The 21,692-nt window shown below is 46.4% G+C and overlaps 2 long non-coding RNA genes across 2 annotated transcripts; both read left to right on the top strand.

Moving 5' to 3' along the window:
* The first annotated feature begins 4,140 nt into the window (after nt 1-4,140).
* LOC116657056 lies at nt 4,141-21,609 on the top strand. Its single transcript, XR_004311977.1, has 3 exons — nt 4,141-4,154; nt 5,722-5,725; nt 21,246-21,609. It is a non-coding gene; the product is annotated as an uncharacterized LOC116657056 (long non-coding RNA).
* Nucleotides 8,308-16,168, top strand: LOC116657055. Its single transcript, XR_004311976.1, has 3 exons — nt 8,308-8,434; nt 10,968-11,085; nt 16,012-16,168. It is a non-coding gene; the product is annotated as an uncharacterized LOC116657055 (long non-coding RNA).
* Nucleotides 21,610-21,692: the final 83 nt, after the last annotated feature.

Here is a 21,692-nt window from a genome sequence, read left to right as displayed (position 1 = left end):
GGGTCTGGCCTGCTCATGTATTCTTCCAGCTGAGTTCCAGAAACTCAGAGGGTGGACTTAGATGGGCTGCGTTTGGAACCTCGTGAGGAGGTGGAGGGTCCTTTATCTTGAGTCCCTCCAGCCTAATCACCGTAGCTGAAGCCCAACACCCCCCAGGCCCCCAGGGTGGCCGTGGAGGGAGAGCAAGCCTGGCAGGCGACCCAGGGGTCCCACTGCAGTGCCCCTCCCTTGTCTTCATTCCTTTTCATCACGGAAGGTGTGATTGTCTCGTGTCATGGTGGCCACTGCAGTGTCCCTCCCAGCAATCTCTCTTCTCCATCAGGTGGGGTTCCCACCCCCGCTCAACCTTCTCTCTGCATGGATGCTGAAGGACCAGGCCCACCTGAAGTTCTGAGCTTGAGCAATAAGGTGGAAACAAAGAAACCAATGGAAACAAACAAGTCATTATGGCAAAGTTCCCCACCACAGAGAAGCTGCCCTGAGTGGAAGGGAGGGTGTGGGCATGCCCATTTGTTTCCTGTCTCCCAGTGCTCTTAGCTTTCTTATTGCAGACCTGCATGGTTACAACAAAATGATCTGCAAAACTGAAAATATTTACTCTCTCGCTTTTATAGAAAAGGCTGGCCAGACTCTGGTCCCGGTACCAGGCAAGTGATTGGAGTCCCTTTCCAGTTTGGAAACATCTGGGCAGGCCCAGGTTTGCAAAAGTATTTAAGAGTAGTTACGGAGTCTTGCTTCTAAAATTTTTTACGGCTGTATATACTTCTGAGATGTGGTTGCTCTGTGTAATTCTGAGCCGGGGTTTTCTCAAACTGTTTCTCACTTCTTATACCAGACATTCCTAAATTCCAAGGGGGACTGCATATTAAGGAAGCCATGGAATTTAGGAAAAGGATACAGATCTCATTTCCTTTTAAGCATCGATGTACCTCCATCATGGCAGTATTGGTTATGTGTTATTGATAGGGGAACTAAACAGTAACCAGATTAATAGAAAATAGGGGATTTTAGGTACACAGGTTCATCTTTTCAACATTTTTTGTAATGTTTGCAGTTTAAGATGACCATTCCTGAGAAACAGGCAGCCTCTTAGAATGAAATAGCATTTCCTCTGAACCATACTTAATTTTTATTTCGTAGACAGCAGGAAGAGTAATCACACATCACACATTTGGGGACGTCAAAGAGAAAATGTAACTTTCTGGGAGTGCACTCCCCTGTCTCCCCCTGCTCTTTTCACTGTCCCATTCTCCATGGAAGGCTCTTTCTTATCTTCTGCTCATGGTTCCAGTAACTCTTCTTCCTCGTTCCTCAGCTGGTAAGGTTACTTTTCTACTTTGAACAAGCAAACAAGCCAACAGAAGAGAAATTTCACAAGCAACTCCCAGCACATCCACTTGCCTTCTGATGTCTGTGACCTCACTCTCGGTGCCCCACCTCTTATTACAAATGATACATCGAAAGCCAGTTCCTCCAAAAGTCCCCGGGGCCCCATCCCTCCCATCTTCTATGGGTTGTCACTCCCAAAACCATCCTCTCTTTCACTACCTCATTTATTTTGTTCTCCTGCTAGTTGGCTCCTATCAGTATATAAAAGTCCATCCTCTTAAAAGAAACAAACAGCGCTCCTTGACCCTAATTCACCCCCACCAATTGCCACCCTGTGTCTTTGCAGCAAATCTTTAAGGAGTTGTTTAAACTCACTGTCTGCATCTTCTCTTGAGCCATTCCCTTTTACACCCACTCTGGCTTTTCCCCTGATCCCTCACTGTATGGAAACTGCCCTGTCAAGGCCATCAGTGACCACACATTGCTAAATATAGTGGTCAGTTTTCAGTCCTCATCATGCGTGGCCCCTCGGCAGCATCTGACCCAGCTCTTCCATCCCTCCTCCTCCGTGTTCCTGCTTCACTCAACCTGCAGCCCATCGCTCTGTCTGCTTTCTGCTTTTGGTCTACTGGCTGGTCCTTTGCCAATGTCTCCTCTTTTTTTCCAAATATATACCGTGGGTGTGCCCCAGGGTGGTTCCTGGGCTTCTCCTCTCTCTCTCTGGTATTCCTTTGGTGGAAACAACCCAGCCTTGGTAATTGGCATGCCATCAATTTCTCGATTTCTCCAAAACTCCCTGATTTGCCCTTTCCATCTGGACCTTTATCCCTGAGACTCACATTCTTTTTCTTTCATTCATCTTGCTTTCACATTCATACGTATGTTCTACTATGTAATTACTATTCCAAATTTTGAATCACTACATATATATGATGAAAAATGCTCAAATCTGTATTATTTCCACTAAGATGCTTATTCTACCTTAGAACATTTCTGCATTTCTGTATTTGTGTGAATAAAGTGAATACTATTTCTACAAGCCTCATAGTTAAACAGTGTGTTTGTTTGGGTATATTATGTAACATGAAATAATGATACATCAACATAGTCCTATTTCATTTATTTTTATGTAACACCGAGATGAGGTTTTTGCACTGAAGACTGGTTTTATTGAAATGTTACCTACGTTATGGACAGTCAGTTTATGTGAAAGCCCTCATTTCTCCCCTTTTCTGATATATTTTCCATTTGGCTGTATATAACATGTACCTTGGCATGAAACAAAATTCCCAAATCATTCACATAATACAATTAATACATTTAAATTATACTTTTTAAATGTTAAAAAAAACCAGACTTCTCTACCTATTAAGCATTTCTGTGGCAATATGTAATACACCCCTTAACCATGACATTGAAGAACTGAGCTGATACCAGCCCCTTTCCACCTGCTCAGCCCCAGCTTGTCCCATCCCCTGTGGATGGAGAGGACATCCCTCCCATTGTCCAGGTCCAGATGTTGGAACCATGTCCTTTCTCTCTCTTTCTCTTACACACACAGACAGCAAATCCAGCTTGTTAGAAAATTCTGGATACTCTGTCTTCATTAACCACCTGCTCCCTGCTCCCCGCCCTCCTAAGAGCCACCTTCAGCCCTTCCTGGACACCAATAGCCTCCTGTTTCCATCTTTGCTTTCCTACAATCTCTCATCCACACAGAGTCACAGGGAGCCTGTAAAAGCATACATTGAGGGAGTGGGTGCAGCTCAGTGGTAGGGCACATACTTAGCATGCATGAGGTCCTGGGTTCAATCCCCAGCACCTTCATTAAACTAAATAAATTACCTCCCCCCAAAAAACACAAACACAAAAGCATAAGTTGGACTACATCACCCCTCCCCTTAAAACTCACTAAACGGGTCACCATTTCATTAGGAGCCAAAGTCGTCACAAAGGCCTCAGGACCCGGCGTGCTCTGCCTCTCCACCCACACTCTCCCCCTCACTCTGGGGGCCTCTGGCTCCGGCTCTTCCTTCTTCCTCCGGATCTGTTCTGCTTCAAGTTCATTACTCCGTGAGATCTGCCAGGATTGACTTATTCCCTCCTTCCTGCCTCTCACCCCACCGCCATCACCCGAGTTTGCTCATATCACTCTTTTTTGTTTTAATTTTTCCAAGCTCTTGCTACCCACAACATGCTGCCTGTTTCCTCTGCTAAAACTCTGAGCCCCCAGTGATGGGGAGTCATGTCTATTTTGTTGACTGATAAAGCCCAAGAGCCTTGGGAACGGGTCTAGTTATGAGATTCCCGTACGTAGTAGGAGCTTATACACATTTGCTGAATGAATGTAGAGGCCCTGGTCCAATCCGATGGAGCACTTCTGTGTCCTGCTCAAAGAATAACTCTCCTTTCCACCTGAGAGGGGTGACAACTTCCTTGGTGACCAAAGGCAAGATCTTTTTGCTTTATGCTGTTAACCTTGGGCTGGGAGACTGGGGGATCTTCATATATATTTTTAAATTTGGTTCACTCTGCAGTTTGTCTTTGGTCTCTGTATAATTTTGAAAAACTCTTTATAAGTGATCATTCTTCCATCAGATTGAACAGGGTCCAGGGGGAAGGACCAAGCCTGTCCCATTGGCCATTCTTTGTGTCATGTCCTGGGACCCAGTGGATGCTCAGCACATAAGTGAACCGACAGGGGTGAGTGAAGAGATGGGAGCATCTCCTTATTGTGGTGGCTGCTCTCTGTCCAATGTCTTGAGATTTGGGGAAGGATTTACAAGTGCGGAGGGGAGAGGTCAGGTCCTCTGTGCTCTTCCTGAGTGCCCTGGCTTTACCCATTCCCCCAGCCCACTCTGGGCAGCCAAGCCGAGGAGCTGGGCCACCGGGGGTTGTGCTGATCAATAATCCACCTTCACCCCAAGTCCGGGGGGTAGGTACAACTGGTTGTAGGCTCTGGAGTCAGTTCCTTGGGGGAATTCCTCACCGAACTATGTTTTGGACCTTTTATTTTTCTCTATAACCTCCAGCTGAAGAAGAAGATTGTCTTAGAGTCATGAAAGGTGAGGACGCCTACTGTCCCCTCAGAACCCAGGTGGGGCTGGGAGTCTGCTGTTTGTACAGCCGGTGGGCTCGTGTTGCTTTGGACATCCCTGTGCCTGAATTCCTGCAGTACAGTCGGTGGTAAGGATGGGGGTGCCTGGCAGGGAGGGAAGCGGGTCGGGAGACTGCACAGCTGGGGAGATGTTAACCTGGGGTGAGCGGGAGCCTGCTGATGCATGGCATCTCGATGCAGGGAACTCTCTACACTCAGAGGGGTTCCCACTCCCACAGGGGCCCTTTAATCAGGGTGCTGGGCTGTCAGGGGACCGCAGGGGTCCCAGTGAGCATTATGGTGCCTTCAGGCAATGGGAATTGAGGGGTCCAGCGGCACTTAAATTAACTGTGCACCCAAACCCAGCCCCCACCTCTTTCAGCCTGTTTCCTAATCTGCAAAACTGGAATGATATTAACCATCCCGAGGGGTCGTTGATGGGCTGAAACAGACTAGACAGTTAGGAGCTGGAATTCCTCTGTCCCCTGATTGTTTTCCTTCTCTCTATTTGCTCTCACAAGCTCAGTCTCTCTGTCTCTCTCTCTTTCACTTATAACTTTCTCTCATGCTCTGGTTTCATTTGATTTCCAACCACCGCCCCTCCCCCTCGCCAATCCCCAGATGAGTGAACTTGATTTCTGTGTGTCAGTTCCAAATTCCCAGGAAAGGTGCTCTGTCTCCCTCTGGATCTGTTGTCTAACCCATCACTTGTGGCCAGAGGAGCGAGTCCCTCTTGGACCAGCGGAGGGTCTCTGCCCAGCCACCCAGCCACCACTGTGGGTGCACATAGCTCTCCGAGGAGGAGGTGCTGGCTGTGACCTTGTGCCAGTCTCAGTATGAATTTATGTCTCCTCTTGCCCCAACTTCATCCTCCTAAACAAAGATGAAAATTAAACACTCCCGGGGTTTGTGTCATGGAACACTCAGGGTGGGGGCTAAGGGGGCTGGAATCTGCTGCATGTAAGGGGCTACAGTGAATCCCCAACGAGAGCCTGCAAAGGGAACACCACAGGCCCCACCCGGCACTTAGGGCACTGAGTCTGCGTGATGTTGAGCTAGGCTTCTGACCACAGCTCAGGGGTCTGGTCTGACCAGTTAGCCTTTGAAACCAACCAGCTTTGGATTCCTCAAACCCTCCCTGAGGTTTTACCTGAACCACCAGCTTCTGTATCTCTGAAGACAGATGATGAGGACCCTTCACGTAAGCCGTTCACACAGCCCTGTGCAGGCCTTTGTGCTGTGCTGTCTGCCCGGAGAGCTGACCGAGGTTGGTATTTTACTGATGTTAGAAATAGTCTGGTTTCCCGATGCACTGTTTCACTGAACAAGCAACAGAAGCCTCTTCTCGCTGATAAAGGCAAAAAAGGGACTTAATGAAAAGATACTGGGACGGTGTGTGGAGTGGCCAGGACCGGAGCCAACCCAGGAGCTGTAGGAGGTGTTAGGGAGCCCCAGGCACCAGGCTGGGCGGGGTGCTGCTGGGCCCCCTGCCACCCCAGAAGGGACCCCCCTCCACCCGACCCTCCACCTCACTCACTGTAGGTTCACGTCCCGGCAGGGCCAGGTCACACTGAAGCTGCCAGCACACACCTCAATGGGGGAATTGGCCCCGTCTCAGCTGAGGGCGTGCCCGGTGTGGGGAGAGGCCCAGTTAGAGGAAGGCAGTTCCCCTACTGTTCCGAGTTAAGGTGCAAGTCAGTGCCCATCACTCAGGAGAGCCAGGCTGGTCGGACCTCATTGTGGTGACTAGGCCGTCTGAGTTCACTTATTACTTTGTGTTTGAAGTCCCTGGAGGGAGCAAAAGTGAAGGTTCTAGTACTTATTTTGTGTTTCCCACATACCAGGTGCGGTAAGCAAGCCACTTCAGACAAGGCCCAGAGCAACCACGTTAATAGGCCATGGAGCAAGTCGTGCATTCAGGCCTCTTTGGTCCCGAAACACGTGTCCCCATCGGCTCCGTAGTTACCAGTGGAATCGGGGGATTTATGGGACTGTGTGCTCCTGTGGGGGCTGGGATGTGTGTGACTTTCTTCAGAAAGTCGGCTAGAACCACAGCCACTGATTGCACGGAGGCAGAGGAGGGGAGGCTTCCAGCCTCTGGTCCAGCTTGTGAGGAGCTCAGGAGTTGCTCCTTCTGTCCTGAAAACAACACCAGAGCTGAAGGAGCTGCAAACCCACTGCTCTTCTTAGATCCCAGAAAACTGAGGGGAAAATCTTCTCCCAACCCAGAGAGGCAGCCAGGCAGGCTTGGAGAGTCACAGCTCCCAGGGCAGAACCCGCTTTTGTTAGAACCCCGGGGGCATGCAGGTTTAACAGATCCCTGAAGCCAGCGGGAGGCTCAGCGTGGGGAAATCTGAGTGTGACAACTCCAGGGGGCCAGTCAGAGGCACCCCATGCTCTTTTTCTTGCATTTTACCTCCAGGACCATGTCCTGTTCTCAGAATGAAGGTCAGAGAAAAACCCCTCATGCTTCCTGCCTGGAAAGGAGAAAATAACTCTATTGAAATACACCCAGAACATTCTGTTTCATTGGGGGAAGTTGTTTTTTGTTTGGTTTTTTAATGAGAAATTATTTTACCAGAGCCTAACCAACCTGGGTGAAGGGAAATCCCTTCTGTGTCACCGAAATTCAGGTGGGGGGAAAGGGACACACTTGTGGAGGTCACAGCTCAGGGCACAGGCTCAATGAGAACTTATCACAGGACTACAGATGCTCCCCTCTGTCCCGCTCCCCCAACACCTTACCTCCATGTCAGTAGGATCCCTGTGTAATAACAGGAATAAAACCAAAAGAAGTAAATGTCTCAGGAGTGTCTAGGGAAAACCCAAAGACAGCGGGGAGATGAAAACAAGGACACACAGGTGGCTTTAGCCTCTCACACCAATAGCTGTAGCAAACTACACACAGCCCAGCCCCAGTAGATAAACAGAAATCCTCACAGAATAAACTATTTATTTTGGTTCTCTTAGCCAGGGCATCCCACGTTGCATCCTCACCTAGTATTTAATGGAAGAAATTCCATCTCAGAAGAGACATAACTGAAGAGGGATGGCTTTCCAGACTCTGAGGGGCAGAGAGAGCAGCAGCCTGGGTGAAGAGCACGGTGAGGGGTGGGGTAGGGGGTGGGCTGCCTTCTTCCCCAAATAAGGAAACTTCCTGAGGCCAGCACAGTGGGAGGGAGGACCATGGGGTGGAAGCTGCCAGACTTCTTCCTGAGAACTGATGGGATGCCTCCAAGGGACCATTCCGGTGCCCAAACTGGGCCCTGAGGGTGGGAGCCAGTCTGTCTGCCTCAGAGCCCAGGACTGAGGTGGGCGCACAGCAGGCCTTACTTGGCCGGGTTCATTTCACTTCCGTGAAGCCCTGTGTAAAACATGAAGCGTGGACGGCCTAGTGAGCACAGCTCTGCCCTCAAGACCTGTTTCAACTCCTCTCTTCCCAGAGAACAGCATCTCTGAGCCCGTCCTGGGAGACGTCACAGAGATCACCCTAGTGGCCCAGCCTTGTGGCAGGGGACATATACTTTCTGGCAGGCAACCCCAGAGGTCCACTGATGCATCATTTACTGGCAAGGATATGAGTCCCTGCACGCTGGTGCAACAGCAGAGGCTCTGCCACAGGCCCAAGAGGTGGTGTGTGGGACATGCAGGGGTGCAGGGGTGTAGGTGGTGCAAGGTGAAAGTTGTGCCAGGGGTGCACGGGCTGTGGAGGGTGCAGACACTTCAGGGGCTCAGGGAGTGCAGAGGTTCAAGAGTGCATGCAGTGCAGGGGCTGCAGGGGTTGCAGGGGTGTAGGAGCGCAGGGAGGTTCTCAGGCTCGTGGCCAGACTCAGAAGGCTGGTGCACATCCTCGCAGTCAGCCTGACCCCTTGAGGCGGGTGTGGTGCTTTTGGGGTGGCGGCAGCAGGAGGGGGCTGCCCAGGCAAGCCGGTTGTTTCCTTTTCTTCCCCGCAGCCTGGCCTGGAGGCGGCCTTGGCCGCAGGAGATTCCCCGGAAGTCGGACTCCAGGTGAGCTTGCTCCTGGGAGGCGGGGCGGTTCGGTCAGGGGCGGCCTCAGCGGCAGAGGCGGCGGCAGCGGAGGGGAGCGGCACTGCCCCTGGCGAGCTGGTGGATAAGCTCCCGTGTCCCCGGAGGCCGGGCCTGGGAGCGGCCTCTGCTGCCCCAGGTCGCCTGACACACCTGTCCCACTCAGCTTGCTGAGGAGGGGAGCGGGGCAGTGCAATTAGGGTGCGGGGGTGACAGGGGTAGGGGGCCCGCCGCCCGGGAGCCAGCAGTTTGCTCCGCTCCACCCCGCGGAGTGGCCTGGGGGCGGCCTCTGCTGCCCGAGAAGCCAGACGCCAGTCTCCAGGTGAGCTTGCTGCTGGGGGGCGGGTAAGGTGGAGCAAATAGTTTCTCTCTATGGCTTGTCTTTTCATTTGCTTAGCAGTGTTCTGAAGAGCTTTGAAGAGTCTTCATTTTGATAAAGTTCACTATATCAGTTACTTTTTAAAATAGATTATATTTTTGATGTCATAGCAAAGAAATGTTTGCCAAACCCAAGGTCATATTGCTTAAGCCTATGCTTTTCCTCCAAGCTGTTTTATAGTTTTGGATTTCCTATTAAGATCTATGATCGATTTTGAATTAATTTTTCTGTATTTTGTGAGGTATGGGTCAAAGTTCATTTTTCTCTTTTTGCATATGGATATCTAATTATTCCAGCACGACTTGTTGAAAAGAACCTTTCTCCACTGCATCCTTACTGAGATTCAATTGTCCATCGAAGTGTTGGTTTAGTTCGGAACATTCTATTCTGTTCCATTATTCTATTTTCCTGTTTTACAACAATACCATACTTTCTGATTACTGTAGCTTTATTTTAAAATGTCTGAAAATCAGATAGTTTAAGTCTTCAAAATTTTTCTTGTTCAAAGTTTTGTATATTTGCGATTTTTTTGCATTTTTATATGAATTTTAGAATTAGTTTTTAAATTCCTTATGTCCTGTTCTGCCAAATTTCCACCCATGTCTTTGGCCATCTTCAAAGCTATATTTTCTGAAGAAGTTTCTATAGATCCCAGGTGAAAGGAATTTTTCTTCTGTGCTCCATACACACTTCATAATATTTGATTCCATTTATTCATATTTAGCTGTATTTATTTGTCTGATCTTTCCTGCCATATGGTAAAACTCTCAAGATTAGAAATCTTGACTTGGTTCCCTCTGTCTGCTGAGAAAACTAGTTCTGTGCTTTGCAGGAGTGAGCCCTGCAGTAAGAGGTATCTGCAGCACACATCTAGCTCATTGCTTGCATCTTGTCAAGGAATCCTGCAGATTTAGAATTCTTTATTGTTTGTTATCTCCAAGACAGCTCAGTGTTTATTATTTCTATTGCTACTGCTGCATTTTCAAAGAGCAATGGGCTAATTATTTTCCAAATATCAAAACTTGCTACAATTGACTTGTGATGCTAGTTATGTACTGCTGTGTCTTAACAACCTGCTCAGTGTTCATTGGCTGCTTCACTCACGAAACTTTTGGTAGGATGTCTTTGGCTACTTGAGCAGCACTATCTGAACTGACTCCTCCTGTATTTCCAGTGTCCCCTCGATCCCTCCTCCAGCCCTCCCTGGGGGACCAGTAGTTCTGCCCTCAAAAAGCCTGTTGTTTCTCAGGAAGAGTTTCCTGTGAAATATAATCATGTCCCTCTTGTGGGGACATTCAGTCCAGATATTTGGCGGCAGGGGAAAATGTTTAGTCTGCTTTTGTAGAGCCTAAACTGTTCCATAATTATTAGAAGCAAATCCAATGAGGAAACTGTGTTGACATCTAACAAATCAGCATAAATCTCTGATGAGGAAGATCAGCTTCCCCGTCCCACTCAGGCGTCATGTTGGTGTGACACTCACTGTGGCTAATGTGTTCTCCTGTGTGCAACGTAAGTTTGAAGACACTATGAATGGCTTTTTGTTTAAACATTTTTTATTGATTTATAATCATTTTACAGTGCTGTGTCAAATTCCAGTGTTCAGCACAATTTTTCAGTTATTCATGGACATATACACACTCATTGTCACATTTTTTTCTCTGTGAGTTATCATAACATTTTGTGTATATTTCCCTGTGATATACAGTATAATCTTGTTTATCTGTTCTACAATTTTGAAATCCCAGTCTATCCCTTCCCACCCTCCACCCTATGAATGTCTTTTTGTTTTTCTTCCTGAGTCTTTCCACATCAGTGTGTCTGGTAAATTATATGAATCCTATTTATTTGCAGCCCAGCACTAAACTTTTTTTTTTTTTAAAGAATCACGTGTTTAAAAGGTTAGTGGACAATTTGTTAGAAGATAGAAGTCCTCTTAGATTTTGGTCCTAAATTCAAATCTTGGTTAGTGGTGAATGAAAATTCCCCTTAAAATTTAAAATACAGTGATATAAAGTTTTAAAAATAGTTAAATTTTAGTCGATTTCATTAAACACTATAACGGTTATTTACCTTTAACCTGTTTCTGGGGCAATTTTGCAATGATTCCCTCTCTTCATTGATTCTCTTTATCAGAGTCCTTGAGAGGCCCCTGTCATCACTGTCAGTATCATCATCATCATCATCATCATGATAGAACGGATTCCTCTGGAAGATTCTAGGAAAATAAAGAGACGGATGGGGAGACACGTAGGTGAGTGTGTGCGTATACACTGAGAACAATTATTAGACATTAGATGCACAATATCCATTCCATTTAGAGAAGAATGTGGTCATGAAATCCTGATGTGGTGAACGAAGGAAGCGGTGGGAACAGGATGGTCAATGGAAAGGAGGAGGAAGTGAGCAAAGCTGGGAGCAGAGATCCTCTGTTAGGAGACCAGGACGTTGGTGTGAATGAAGGGACTGTGGTGGCAGAACAATGTGTCCCCCACCCCCACAGGGAAGCCACCTGTGACATGTTACTGTAGACAGTGAAAGGGATGACAGGCATTTTAGGAGAAAAATCTTAAAAAATCTTAGAGGATTTTCCTTCTAAATTGGCTATTAGCCTTTTAAACACATAATACGTTGTTAAAGATTAGTGCCGGGTTACAAATAAACAGGATTTGTATAATCTCACCAGATGTACTGAATGTGGAAAGACTAAGGAAGAAATACATAAAGCCGTTCACAAGTGTCTTGAACCTTTAATTGTTCACGAGAGGAAATGTTACCCAAGGTGAGTGTCACAGCCACATACATAATGCCTGAGTGGGGTGGGACAAGGGGATCCTGAGATGAGGTGATAGGGAGAGTAGCCTGGATTTTCCAGGTGGGCCCAGTGTAATCACAGGGGTCTTTATAAGCATAGGACATTTCCCATTTGAGTTGAGGATCAGAGGGAGGTGCAGCCATGGAGAGATGTTCAGAAAGGCTGCTGGCCATGAAGATGGAGGAAGTCGTGGGGCACAAGCTAAGGAAGGTGGGTGACCACTGGAAACTGGAAAAAAACAAACAAACAAGGAAACATTTTTTTCTAGACCCTCTAGAAGGAAGACACCCTGCTGGTACCTTGAATTTAGCCCAATGAGAAGTGTGTTGGATCTCTGACCTCCACAGCCATAAGGTGATAAATCTGTGCTGGTTTAAGCTATTAAGCTTATGAAAATTTGTTATAGTGGTAATAGAAAAATAACATAGTGAGTGGTAGTATAAGGCATTAAAGGTCTAGGATGGGTTGTGGAGAGGATTCTGACATTTACACCTAAAAAACAACCAGGTAAATTGGGAAGGTGTTTTAAGGAACACCTACCTGGCAGTGCTGTTAAGCAGACTGTTTGGAGTGAGGAGAGCATTGGAGTAGAGGAATCAATTAAATCTCTTCCAGAAAAATAAGGAATAAAATGTAGCAGGGCTTCAGTGTTAGTGGATGTAGGAATGGAAATGGGCAGAGAGATATAAACATTACTTTGAAATTAGCTACAGGTTTGATGACTGCATGTTGGGGAGAGTTAGCCAATGTATGTACAGAATGTTTGCATCCCCTCAAAATCCATATGTCGAAACCCCATCTCCCAGGGTGATGGCATTGGGAGGCGGGGCCTTTGGGAGGTGATTAGTAGGATAAAATGAGGTCAATAGGGTAGAGCCCTCATGAATGGAATTAGGGCACTTATAAGGGGCCCCAGAGTGCTTACTTCTCTCTGCTCTCCACCCCATGAAGATAGTGGGAAGACAGCTATCTTCAAGCCATGAAGGCAGTCCTCTCCCATATACCTTGACCTTGAATGTCTCAGCCTCCAAAACTTGAGGAATATGCTGGTTGTTTAAGCTACCTGACCCATGGTAATTTTTTACAGCATCCCAGACTGACTAAGACAGTGGAGAATGCCTCTGGGTGTGAAACTGATTGCCTGGAGAATGCTGAAACCCAGGGAAGTGGGCAGCACAGATGTTAAATCACTTAATCCTGCCAGCACAGTAGGAGGTAGAGTCTACATATTCCTCACCATTTAAAGGTTAGGGAAAAGAGGCACAAATAAGTAAAACAACAACAACAACAACAACAATAACAACAACAACAATAATAATAAAAATTTCTCCAAGATTCACACAGAACCCCCCAGAGGCAGAGTGAGAATTTATACTCAGGCAGGCTGGCCCTGGAGACCCTGCTTATAACTACTAAATCAAATGGCCTGGCTTATGTGGATCTTTTTTTTCAACTGTGATATGACGGTACTGTGTCCAATAACTTATAACTTCAAAAGACCTCACTGTAAGGGAATCATTAGTCACGAGTGTTACAAACCACAAAAAGCTAGACATACAAAAATAACCTGTTAGGGCAAGAAAACTACTAATGTTTCTAAACATCATATGTGCTGAGCCTTTGCTGTAAAATGTTTATTTATAATTCTGCCTGGCTACAGAATAACTTCATATTTCTGCATGTGGCTGGTGGCTCACATGTTGGACAGCATGGGCCTAGAGAACTTAAATGACTTGCCGAGCCTCACCCAAGAAGCTCATGGTGGAATCAGATCTACAATCTGGGACTTTTCCTTCTTATCCAGCATGTCCTTCATGGAGGCTTAGAAGCTTCTCCTTTGGTGCCCTGTTGTCTATCCATGCTTATGACATCTTGTCAGGTGTCCCAGCCTGCTCCTGAACATCAGCCAGTACACAATTCTGCTCTTTTCTGACCATGTAATAGCTCTTAACAATTTTGGTGACATCAGTTCTTATCTGGAAGGGTAGTGGCTAGAGATGTAAATGTGTCCACAAGAGCAGACTGACTGATTTTTCATAAACATAGCAGGAGTGGTCAAGAAAAGAAAAAGTCAGGAAGAAAGACCAGCAGAAGCAAGTCATTTAATATACCAAATGAATACTTTCAATGTTTGGTTGTGTTACTGAGTCCAAACTCATTCTGCTCACTGCAGGACAGGCCAATAAATTGGAAGACCACGTTTTGTGGCAAGAAATAGCGTCTTTAATTGGAAAGTCAGCTGACTGAGGACAATGCAGAGTAATTCTCCTGGAGAACCATCTTCCCCTAGTCACAATTCAGGCTTCTTTTATATTAAAAAGGGGAAGGGGGTGTGCATGTTTGTTGCAAACATCTTGGTGTAGGAATCCTTTGTTGTTAGAATCCTTTGTTGTTGCAGCTGTCCACCTGGGTCAGATCCCTGTAAACCTCCAACAAAACAAAAGTTATATTCTGTTCTGCAACATGTTATCTTTATAAGAATGGAAAAGTGTTAATATCCTTAAAGGTCAAAGCCTTGATAATAGGTTCTCCTGGGTATTTCAGGCTCTAGGCAACATTGTTTTATAAAAGGTGCAGAACCAATAAGACTAAGCCTCAGAAACAGCACAAGGTTAAATCAAAGAAAAAGATGTAATATGGAGTCAGATTTGTTCTTTCCTATTACAATATTGCCATGGAGAAACCACTTTGGGCAGCTTTTTTGGGGCCCTGGAGGCTTTCTCTCTTTGCCTCTGGGCATCTCTGTTGAAAACCCTTCCTAGCTGTCTGGCCTGCTGGAAACCCATTCCACCTGGTTTGCCCTGAAGATGTGTTCTGTTTATAACTCATTTATACTCCTTGGAAAACAACTTAATAAAAACTCAATTGGTTTTCCACCAGCTCCCCTGGGCAGGGGTCAGTGATAGCATGTTATTATTTTATAAAAAATATACATAATAAATGAAGTCATAAAACAGCACTGGGCACATAGGAGAGGGTCAATAAATGCTTCCTGGCTTAAAGCAAAAGTGACGGCTCAGTTTTCCATGGTTGCTGTACTTGCTGAGCTAGTTACTCCTTCCCTCCATTACACTTTTTTTTTAACTGAAAAAGAAACCCATGCATATGGTAAAAATAAATTCAAACAGCACAAAAATACACAAGGGAAAGGTTTCCCTCATCCTTTGTTCTCTCAGCCCTCCCTGGAGATGCCACTGTTTACAATCTTTTGTGAGCTTTTCCAAATATTTTATGCACATTTCAACCTATGTATGTAAATTCCTTTAAAGTTTTACTTATTTTTAACCTAAAAGGATTTAAATCCTCAAGTGGCTTCTGCCTCGATAATAGCAAAGAACACATCAGACTCTGTATTAGATCTGTTCCTTTGACTTTAACCCTGTGCCCTGTTTCCTAGGCTTAGTCTTGCTGGTTCTGCACCTTCTGTAAAACAATGTTGCCTAGAGCCTGAAATAGACAGGAGAGCCTATTCTGAAGGCTCTGACCTTTAAGGATATTAACATTTTTCCATTCATATAAAGATAACAAGTTGCAGAATAGAAAATAACATTTGTTTTGTTGGAGGTTTACAGGGATCTGACCCAGGTGGATAGCCGCAAGAACAAAGAATTCTAACAACAAAAAATTCCTACACCAAGAAGTTTGCAACAACCAAGTAAGTAGGAAATGATCCCGAATTCTGACTTGGGGAGATGGTTTTCCAGGACATTAGTTTGCCATCTAGGTCTACAGAAACTTGCTATTCCATGCCCCAACATCTGGTCTTCTGATTTATTGGCCTGTCCTGCATTGAGGAGAATGAGTTTGGACTCGAGAACACTCCTATCTACATAGCAAGCTGGGCACTGGAACTGAGGACAGCTCTCCCACACCCAGGGACCTATTGTAGACCCTTCATTGTTCCACTAGGGTGGAAAGTGGTTTACCCAGGAGAGATGGGAATTATGCACTGACACTCGGGGAATCTGCTCTGTCTGAGTCTCTGAACTTGTACCTCCCGCTCCCTGCCAGCCCAAAACCTGGGACAGTGCAGCTAAGGCAAAGATCATGCCTACCTCAGTTTCCCAGCCTGTAAAAGGGGAATTTATACTTTTCCTAAGATAGTTCTAAGCGACAACGCCTGTGGGTGTTTGGTTCTGGGAGCAACAGGAAGCTGAGCTCCTCTTGGGGGCAACAGGTGTGATCCCTGTAGGGGTTCTGCAGGGCCTTGGCTGGGGGGCTTGACCAGGGAGGTGAAATTTGAGCTTCTGGCCTTGAGGGGCTAGAGAAGGACATAGAGGAGGACTGGCGCCTCCTTCAGGGTGCCCTTGAAGGTAAAGCTTTTTCTCTTCATCTCTGCTACTCCCCTCCCCCTTCTCCCTCTAGATCTCTCGCTTCTCCTTGCTCCTCCTCCGTCCATCTCTCTCCCTCCAGTTTTCGCTTCCTCTCCTATTCCTCCCATCTTCTTCCCCTCCCATCTTCTCCCTCCCTCGATTCCCCAGTGTATCTCGCAGAACCCAGAGCCCAGAGCGGATTGCTGGCCCTCCCGCGTATGCCCACGGTTGGATGCCAGCTGGACCGCGGGACCGAAGCTCCAGCTCCGAGCCAAGGATCAGCTCCAGTGGCTGCTCGGCTCTGTCGCCCGGTAGGCCTTTGGCTGCTGCCTCGGGTCGGGGCTTCCGGCTGTGTAAGTGGAAGGTTGGGGGCTCTGGGGAAGGGGGTTCGCGTGTCACAGCTTGCGAGGGCTCGAGTTAGTGCGTGTCCAGCTGAGGGGCTCGCGCCAGCCCCCTCTGCCTGCGCCACCTGCCCCGGCGTCCAGGCCACACAGTCCAGGGCAGGGCACGCACCTGCCCGGGACATGGCCACCCCCATCCATACCGCGGCCCGCACCTGTCACCTCTCGGCCCAGCCGGGGTCCCCTCAGTCTGCAGCCGGCGCCCCCTTCCGCTCTCCCGCCCGCGAGTCCCCTCCTCCCGGGCTCCCTCTCCTCGCCGCAGACCCCCCGCCCCCCGCCCCTGAGCGGGCTGCATCCTGGCCGGCGGGGTCTGCGGAGCCCGGCGGGGGTGGGGGCGGGGACAGTGGCTGGGACTGGCCTCCGAGCGGGGCTGCAGCCCGCGCCCCCCGCCGCTTTCCCTGCCCTGCCACCCCTAGAATGCACTCCTCTCCCTTTCCCTGTCCCCGAGGTCCAGCTCAGTGGCATGGATGCTGTTCCCTGGGGCTGAGATCCTCTGTCTGTAAAGCCCAGCTTCTCCTGGCAGAGACTTGAGAAAAGAGAGAGCCAACGCTGAGCATGCTTCTTTCTCCTCCCTCAGTGTTTCTGCCCCAGGTAAATACCCTTAATACTTTTTCTGGTGTTTGGATGGTGGTGCTTGTTGATGTCACGTGTTTTTATAGTGAGCGTGATCACAGTGTTGAAAGCAGGGCTTGGTTCACTTAAAAATGAGCTGAGGGGTAGGGGCAGGGCTGTACTTAATATGTTTGAGTTGTTCTGCAGGAGCTAAGGCCCCCACCCAGGTGGAGGATGGTAACTTCAGGTTGAGCACGAGATTCCTGGAACATGGCCCTATTACCTACCACCAACTAGTCAGAAGAAAGACATACACCTGGAAGCCCTCAAGCCTCATTTTGCCTATTAAAAACTTTACCCTAAAAAAAAAAAGAAAAAATTCACCTCAAAAACCATCAGAGAGTTCAGGGTTTTTGAGCACGAGCCACTGTTCTCCTTGTTTGGCCCTATAGTAAAAACTTTCTCTACTCCAAAAACAAAAACAAAACAAACAAAAAAAAGAGATGAGGGCTTGAGGCTGTGACATTCTCCATCCTCCCCTCTCCCAGCGTGAAACATGTGACCGTCGGTTTTAAAAAGATATAGTCCTTAACTAGTCCAGCCCAACTACTGTGTGTTAACAGGAGCAGCACCATCAGAGGCATTTTGGAAACCCAGGAGCATTGCAGTCCTAAAGATCTCCTGGCAAATTTTTGTTTGTTTTTGTTTTTTTGTTTTTCTTAAATTGTGGGGCAGACTAGTAATATAGAGGGAAAAATAGTGGTCCAGAAATATTTTTTCGTAGAACTGCTTTATTGTGATATTGTTCACACACTGTGAAGTCCACCCATTTAAATGGTACAATTCAGTGGCTTTTAGTATATTCACAGTGGTGCAACCATTATTATTCCAGAACGTTTTCATCACTTCAGAAAGAACAGTGGAAATGAATGATCTATCCACCCCTCCCCAGTGGTGGTTCTAAAGAAATTTCCTGGCTGTTCCTGAACTTAATTAACTTGTTACATTCCATAAAATATCTGGTAGGAATTCTAATCAGAATTACATTGAATCTATATATCAGAACAGGAAGAATTAATATCTTTGTGGCATAAACTTTTTCTACCCATAAATGTATCTGGGACCCTATCTTTTCACCTGTACAGAGCCTGGCCTATGGAAAGTCTTCACTAATTTGTTGGGTCTGTGAATAATGAGACTATATATATCTTTGGTTGCAACTGTAGCTTTTCACGAAAGAGAAAAGTAACCTCAGTGAAGCCAATTGACTCACTGATGGTCAGAAAGAGTGACAGCCGTTGCTGGAAAGATCGAGTGGACCTGGTGCTTGCAACCAGTGTTCTCCACCACCTACAGCTACGGGGATTACAGTTTTCTTTTATTTATTTATTTATTTTTAAAATTCTTATTTTTTATTAAAGTGTAATCAATTTACAATGTTAGTTTCAGGTGTACAGCAGAGATTCAGTTATATATATGCATATGTACATGTATATTTTTCAGATTGTTTTCTGTACAACTCATTACAAGAAATTGAATATAGTTCCCTGTGCTATACAGTAGGTCCTTGTCATTTATTTATTTTATATATAGTAATATGTATCTGATCATACTAAACTCCTAAACTGTCCCTCCCCCTTTCCCACTTGCTAACCACAGTTTGCTATGTCCATGAGTATTTCTAGCAGCATCCTTTTTGCTAGTAATATATGCTGGTTAGCTGCCTTCATTTTCAGTAATTCCATCTTATATGTGGACGCTTTGCTTCTGGTGGGCCTGCATGTGGTTTGCACACGTGTTCAAAGAGATCTGTATTTGGGAGAACTCCAGGCCTCGTGTAGTGCCTGTCACGGAGCTCCTGCTGAGCTCATGCTTGAACTGGGAAAAACCATATAAAAGTTGGAATTTCCACTGTGGTTGAGACTTCCAGGTTTCTATAACCTGTTTAGCCCACCTTAATGTTGGCGGCTCCCATACTGGGTAATTTGGTGGAACTGCATGGTACGACGGTGTAGAGAGAGGGCTTGTATGCTTCTTCTCTTTCTTTTTTCTAACACTCATTCTCCCGGGCCTCACACATCCTTCCCCAGGAGTGCCCAGGGCTGGCTTGGTGCTGGGCTGAGGCAAGATTTGTAAATAAGGCCCTTTCCTCATCTCTTCTGAGCCTCCGTTTCCTTCTCTGCACAACGACGGCTTAGACTAGATCATTGCTTTCGGGTTTCTTTTAAACCCATGTTTCCTTTTGAGAAACAGAGAACTCAAATCTCTGCTCCAACCTTAATTCTTCAGATTTTGATATCTCCTCCAAGGGGTGACACAGCCCTTTGTGGAAAGTTAATGTGACTTTGGTTCTTTCCAGGTAGCACAGAAAAGACTTAAGAGATTTATTGCAGGGAAGGGACAGGAGGGGGTCAGTATGTCACACTTTCTAGTGTGAGAAATGGAGCAAGGGCTTGGATTTAAATACAGCCTCTGACGTGGCCTCTCTCTAATCTTGCACAATGTGATAAACCTCTCTCTTCCTCCGTTTCTTCATGTGTCAAGTTAGAGTTATATTATTTTAGGTTTTCATGAAACAATATAAATATAAGCCATTTGTGTCTCAGTAGAAACCTGACCTGTTAGAGAATCGAGTTTCTTTAAAAAAAACAAACAAAAAAAAAACCAAAAACTCTTGTCCATAGCACTCTGTCTATGTGTAATTTGAATTTCCTGAAGTGTGTGGGTTGAGACTAAATTCCATCATGGGACAGGTGGCCCCTGAGTCTGAGGGCCCCAGTTTCCTCCTCCTCCCCAGTCCTCTTCCTCTCAGTCCAGGATGAAATTCCTGCCATTAGAATTACACGGACTTCTTGTGGATATGGCTTTTAATTTTATTGTTTCACTGGGGAGGGCTGCTGTCATGATTTCCGTGGTCAGGTTTTGGTGACCTGAAGGCTATGCAATTGGGTATTCCTATTTAAGTATAAGAAAACAAAATTACAAATACAAAATTAGACTTAGGGTGGAGGCAGGGGCTCTTGGAAGTGGGGACCATTAGCTTTGTTAGCTTCAGGTGCAGTGGTCTCTGGCCATGAAGACCCATCCTTGTGCTCTGGAGTTGGAGGGACCAGTGGGCTCATTGGGAATATTTACTGAGTGTATCTCATGGGCTGTGCATTGTCCTATTTGTACTGTGTGTTCCTTATTTAAGACAGTGAGCTCACTTAATCTCAATAGCCTCTTTAATAAAATTTGACTTTTTATTTTGAGATGTATAGTAGATTCCCATGCAGTTGTAAGAGATAATATGGAGACAGCCTATGGACTCTGCCCAATTTTCTTTCATGATTCCATCTTGCAAAATTGTAGTACAATTTGTTATTGACTCACTAACCCTTTGAGGTTTGTGTTATTACTCCCATTTCTATTCGTGAATAAACTGGGGTTTAGAGAACCACACAGGCCTGCCCAGGTCACCCACATGGTTAGTGTAGAGTCGGGTGGCACGTGGGCTAAGGATTTCCAGGCAGTACCATTGTGATGGTCTGTGGCAGGGGCAGCATTCAATTGCGTGTTTATTCATTCATTCAACAAACATTTATTGAGTAACCTCTGTGGGTCAGGTTCTATCATAAGGTTATCTAATTCTTCAGCAGTACTGAGAATCAGGTAATGTTTTCTTTTTTTAATCTGAGAAATTTAGCTCTGAGAGGTTATAACACCCCGCAAAGGAAATATAGCTCATAAATGAGGGATAGTACATGTGTACAGTCCCCCACTTTTTATGCAGATTGTACCCTAGGAATTTTACATTTGCAAACTTCCATAATCCAGATATATTCTTGTAAGGCAAGGATTTTTTTTTTAATTAAGTATAGTCAAGTTTACAATGTTGTGTCAATTGCAAGGTCTTTTTTTGAATTTTGAATTAAAAAAATTTATATTTGATGTGGGGTAATTAGGTTTATTTATTTGTTTCAATTTTTTTTAATGGAGGTACTGGAGATTGAACCCAGGACCTCATACATGCTAAGCATGGGCTCTGCCACAGAACTGTACTCTCCTCCCCAAGGACAGTTTTCTTATCCATTATTCTGCATCTTAGGAGTTCGAGTAAATTGGAGTTGAAATCCAGATCTTTTGATCCCACTGTGGTTCTTTTCTTTATATTCTGCTGAAGCAGGGTGGGGAAAGCAGTTCATTTGTTCATTCCTGTATTCAGCAGTTTTGAGCACTGGTTTTGCATCAGGGCCTGGCTAGGTGTTGGAAACTGAAAACAAGAAATGACCCTTTTCTGCAGGGGCTGGAAGCCTAGACCAAAAGCTGGGTAATGTGATCCGAGCTATGGTAGCCATGTGCAGATGCTGAGGACAGACTGTACCCCTGGCTTTGCTTGGGCTTCCCTTGTCTTCTGGCTGCTACACACCAGGTCACCGCAACCCAGAAGGCCTGCAGCCCACAGCGGAGTGTGTACCTCAGTCTCCTCTCCCCTCTCAGAAGGGCCTGCAACATGAGCATCCCTATTATGTGCAGTGTGCTGAGGACAGCCAGAATCTCCCCGTGGTGGTCCAACCTGTTGGGGATCATCTCAGAGGAGAATCTTTTTTGCATCTATAAGTGAATCTCCTCGGTGAGCCAGATCAGCCTGTGCGGCTCCCAGTGGGCACGCTGTATCCACTACAGGCACCACTACAGGCCCAAGAATGGGTGGAACGTCTACCAGGCCCACCGCAAGGTCGTGGGCCTTGTCGCCATTACCGACTGCCTCTTGGCCAAGACCTTCTAGAAGCTCCAAGTG

This window comes from Camelus ferus, chromosome 17 (genome assembly GCF_009834535.1).
Source record: "Camelus ferus isolate YT-003-E chromosome 17, BCGSAC_Cfer_1.0, whole genome shotgun sequence".
In the NCBI taxonomy this organism is placed as follows: domain Eukaryota; kingdom Metazoa; phylum Chordata; class Mammalia; order Artiodactyla; family Camelidae; genus Camelus; species Camelus ferus.
The sequence above is the reverse complement of the archived record's forward strand: the minus strand, read 5'-3'. Positions and strand labels throughout refer to the sequence as shown.